At 39.7% G+C, this 4,522-nt stretch overlaps 1 long non-coding RNA gene across 1 annotated transcript in view; it reads right to left on the minus strand.

The window, feature by feature from the left end:
- Positions 1-4,447: 4,447 nt before the first annotated feature.
- The window catches only part of LOC124252680, a 22,174-nt gene continuing 22,099 nt past the window's right edge, over positions 4,448-4,522 (minus strand). The window contains exon 3 of the long non-coding RNA XR_006892000.1: positions 4,448-4,457. This is a non-coding gene — a long non-coding RNA (uncharacterized LOC124252680). The remainder of the gene's footprint in view (positions 4,458-4,522) is intronic.

Here is a 4,522-nt window from a genome sequence, read left to right on the forward strand (position 1 = left end):
GTTACACGGTTTTGGTATCTTTCTGTCATAATACCCCCCTCGTATTTCCAGCACGAATGCTATATATTAGGTTACCACTTATCAAGGATATCTTTGATATGTCCATCAAATATTTCGTTTAAAAGTCATACAAATTAGATGCTACATGTTGCCGGATTCGTTAAACCAACCTAAAAAGGCATATAAAGGGTCAAGAGCAAAAATTGGTCAGCAACTATACTTACTTCAGTTGTCATGTTTTTTGCATCCAATTCGATCTTCCGACAAGAAGCTCCAGAATGGACCTACAGAGTTATCTAGGCACATTGAGACGGTGCCGTCACGGCAGGCATTTTATAGAATTGTGTAACCAATGAAAGGTCCTGATCTAAATCACATGGCTGTCTGACACCGTTGAGATCCTGTTGGAATTGGTTGTTACTAACGGGATCGGTTGGTCATGTGTGCTGACTTTGTTGACCGCCATCGTGTCACAGCAAAAATCTGTCATCTTTGTCTGGTCCAAACTAGATTTACCTTCCCACGTTAGATAACTAATAATAACTAATAGAATAATGGTACAACTATCGTATTGACTTAAGAAATAGTATCTCTATACTTACAAAGATATAACACAACGGCAGAAGGGAAGGTGAAATAAACTAAAAACTGGTTGCCATGGTACTTTCTTGAAACTGTCGTGACAGTTTGGTGATTTCTGGAGCATCTTATTAAAATAGCGAATTAACGGCTATAGCGAACTGATTTACTACCCCCCAAGACCCAATTAACGACGAGATTAGCGAACTCACTCAGTGTCAGCTCCGTGTCAGCTCAGCCACTCTTAGCGGTATACATCAAGCGGCAAACATGTCCGGGAGTGAAACACCTGGAAAAGAGTAGGACGAGACAAAAACGTAAGATCCTGATGTTTGTAGACAATTGTCCTGCCCATCCTGTTGTGAAACACCTGACACACGGCAAACTGGTCTTCCTTCCACCGAACACTAAGTGTTATGTCAATGTACATGTACAAGAATAAAGATTTGTAGCCTCAGCATATACATGTCTCTACATCTCTACAATCCAAGATGGCGGTCAAATGTGAATAACGAACAACGGATATAGCGAACTAAATTTCTTGGTCCCTTGGAGTTCGTTATATCCGTGTTCTACTGTATACACGAAAATCAACTTGAAGTCATTTTAAGCAAACAGTTTTGGCAATGTATGGGGAGCGAATGCTTTAAATACTAGCCTACCCCACTGCCCCACCACTACGATGACAGTTAATAGACAAACTTAGACTGACACGACATAGTGTGTGAAAAGTGTACTCCCAAAATGTGAAACTCTGGATCAGTTTTCAGCTAGGTGTTCGTTTCATGCAGTACTTAGAGTGAGTGAGCTTAGTTTCACGCCGCTTTTACCCATGTGGGGAATCGAACACAGATCTTCGGCGTGAGGAGCGAACGCTTCAATCACTAAGCTACCCAACCGCCCCCGTAGTACATAGACGCTTTATACACATCATCGCTTTTTAACTGGTTACTGCAAGTGATTTAGTTATTTAGATTACAGTGAAATAAAGGACACCAATGAGTACAATCGCTAGTTCTAGCACTGTTCACTGTGGTTGTATATATACTCAGAAACAGCTAATCCCTGGCAGTGTGGTGGCTAAGTCAGGTCAGCTGTGACATCCTGATGGTGAGGGAATTTAATATGTATTCAAACTCATACTATTTGTCAAGCAACGGATAAAACCATCTGTATTCTAAATTCACTTCAACATTCGCTAGGGGAATTGCGGGGTCGCGATCAAAATATTTAATTACAATCTGCAACACCAAGTGTGAATAGGCATTACCCATGTTGATAAACCTCGCTGACGAAAGTAAACAAATATATAATGCACTGAACACAAAACCATAAATGATTACAGAAGAATTGATGATATGCCTTGAAATGCAATAGGAAAATAGCGTACATGTTCACACCATCTTGATCATCGTTTACTGTATCTGGAACTGTTGAAGGCAAGATGTTTTAATTCATTTATCATTTTGGAACATGAACAGATTATTTGGGTAGTAAAATGATAATAATGTATTTCTTGAAGCTGGAAAGTATTCACAGTTAAGTAATTGATGAAACTCCATCAGGATAAAATGTTGAAATAAAATGTATGTATATAGCCAAACGTTCTTTCTCAATAGTAACACCTCAACTGTCTTCAACAATTAGATATAGTTCTATATTATTCAGAAAATGTTTTCATAAGAGACGGTCAAATTTATAGGCATTTACGAGGGAGATCATATTGGAGTAGTTTGCCCCACCGATAATTCTCCACACACAGTAAATTTTAGTTTCAAAGCTGTAAAATCATTGGACGTAGCACAGTATAAATGAGGTTGTTATCAGTGATAATAATATATTGTATAATTGTATAAATAATATACAATACATAAAAAACACAGAGCAGTTTTCAATATATATTCTTTTATGAAAAGAATATTTTTCTTGATTGTCACAATATGCTGTAGAGTACACAATGTACTCACACATAACAACAACATTTTAAGTCTTAGGATTTTTGAATGGATCAAGTGATAGTACAGAAATCCAGTCTAACCATGGCGAATATACAGTCAATGTTGACTTTCAACAGATATTTATTTTGGAATTACCTGTGTTGCTTATCATTGATTACATGTTACCCTTCATTCAGTATCTGAATATACAGAACCCTAGCTGTAGTCATCATCCAGTAATATCACAAAATCCGTGTCTCCCTGTGTAAGAAAAGTTGTTTTACTTTTGTATGCTCCTAGTGAGGGTTCCCAACACATGTACGACACATTGTCAGTTTACAGTCTCTAGCTGTAGAGTAACTGGGTTGTCAGTTTACAGTCTCTAACTGTAGTGTAACTGGGTTGTCAGCTTACAGTCTCTAGCTGTAGTGTAACTGGGTTGTCAGTTTACAGTCTCTAGCTGTAGTGTAACTGGGTTGTCAGTTTACAGTCTCTAGCTGTAGTGTAACTGGGTTGTCAGTTTACAGTCTCTAGCTGTAGTGTAACTGGGTTGTCAGTTTACAGTCTCTAACTGTAGTGTAACTGGGTTGTCAGTTTACAGTCTCTAGCTGTAGTGTAACTGGGTTGTCAGTTTACAGTCTCTGGCTGTAATGTAACTGGGTTGTCAGTTTACAGTCTCTAGCTGTAGTGTAACTGGGTTGTCAGTTTACAGTCTCTAGCTGTAGTGTAACTTGGTTGTCAGTTTACAGTTCCTAGCTGTAGTGTAACTGGGTTGTCAGTTTGCAGTCTCTGGCTGTAGTGTAACTGGGTTGTCAGTTTACAGTCTCTAGCTGTAGTGTAACTGGGTTGTCAGTTTACAGTCTCTAGCTGTAGTGTAACTGGGTTGTCAGTTTACAGTCTCTAACTGTAGTGTAACTGGGTTGTCAGTTTACAGTCTCTAGCTGTAGTGTAACTGGGTTGTCAGTTTACAGTCTCTGGCTGTAATGTAACTGGGTTGTCAGTTTACAGTCTCTAGCTGTAGTGTAACTGGGTTGTCAGTTTACATTCTCTAGCTGTAGTGTAACTGGGTTGTCAGTTTGCAGTCTCTGGCTGTAGTGTAACTGGGTTGTCAGTTTACAGTCTCTAGCTGTAATGTAACTGGGTTGTCAGTTTACAGTCTCTAGCTGTAGTGTAACTGGGTTTTCAGTTTGCAGTCTCTGGCTGTAGTGTAACTGGGTTGTCAGTTTACCGTCTCTAGCTGTAGTGTAACTGGGTTGTCAGCTTACAGTCTCTGGCTGTAGTGTAACTGGGTTGTCAGTTTGCAGTCTCTAGCTGTAGTGTAACTAGGTTGGAATATCTAGTTCCGGACTGTGATCCAGGAGATATGACATGACATAACAAGTAGATGTGGCACCTGTGGCTGTACATAATAATGCAGGATACAGCGTGGTGGTTATAAAACGCCCAATAGTTTAGACCCAGCTAGGTAACGACAGTGGGTTCAAGCCCGGGAAGTCGACAAATGAATGCCGGCATCGTAGACTATTGTTGCGCTTGGCTGGTTTCACGCTCCATTGACTTAATCTCCAAGGCGAACAGTGAATACAACAAGGATTAGCAATGGTATAAACATTTAATGTAATCTGAATATGCGAAATGTTTCCAACAAATATAAAGCATACAACGAGCATGTACATCAACATCTGTAAAATGTATAAATCAGTCTTTCATTGAAAACTAGCATTGATATAGCTAAACAAGCATTTAGGTCTGTAATCCCAGGTGAAGGAGTTCCGAGACGTGATCTGTGTAGTCCATCTCACACAGTCTCTGGGTGATCAAGTCATCCTTCAGAGATCTGATTCTCAGGTCAGTTTGCCGATACTTCCTCTTTCTAACAGGTCTTCCTCTGCCATGTCCTTGGATCTGCTGGATCTTAACCTCAGCCACTGACTGTTCTTTCTGAAACGTACGAGTTCATATATGTTCGGATGTGTTTTCTTCTGACAGCAGAACAGCATTGTGTG

The sequence above is a fragment of the Haliotis rubra genome, unplaced genomic scaffold (assembly GCF_003918875.1).
Source record: "Haliotis rubra isolate DU_JTF1 unplaced genomic scaffold, ASM391887v1 Scf520, whole genome shotgun sequence".
Lineage (NCBI taxonomy): Eukaryota > Metazoa > Mollusca > Gastropoda > Lepetellida > Haliotidae > Haliotis > Haliotis rubra.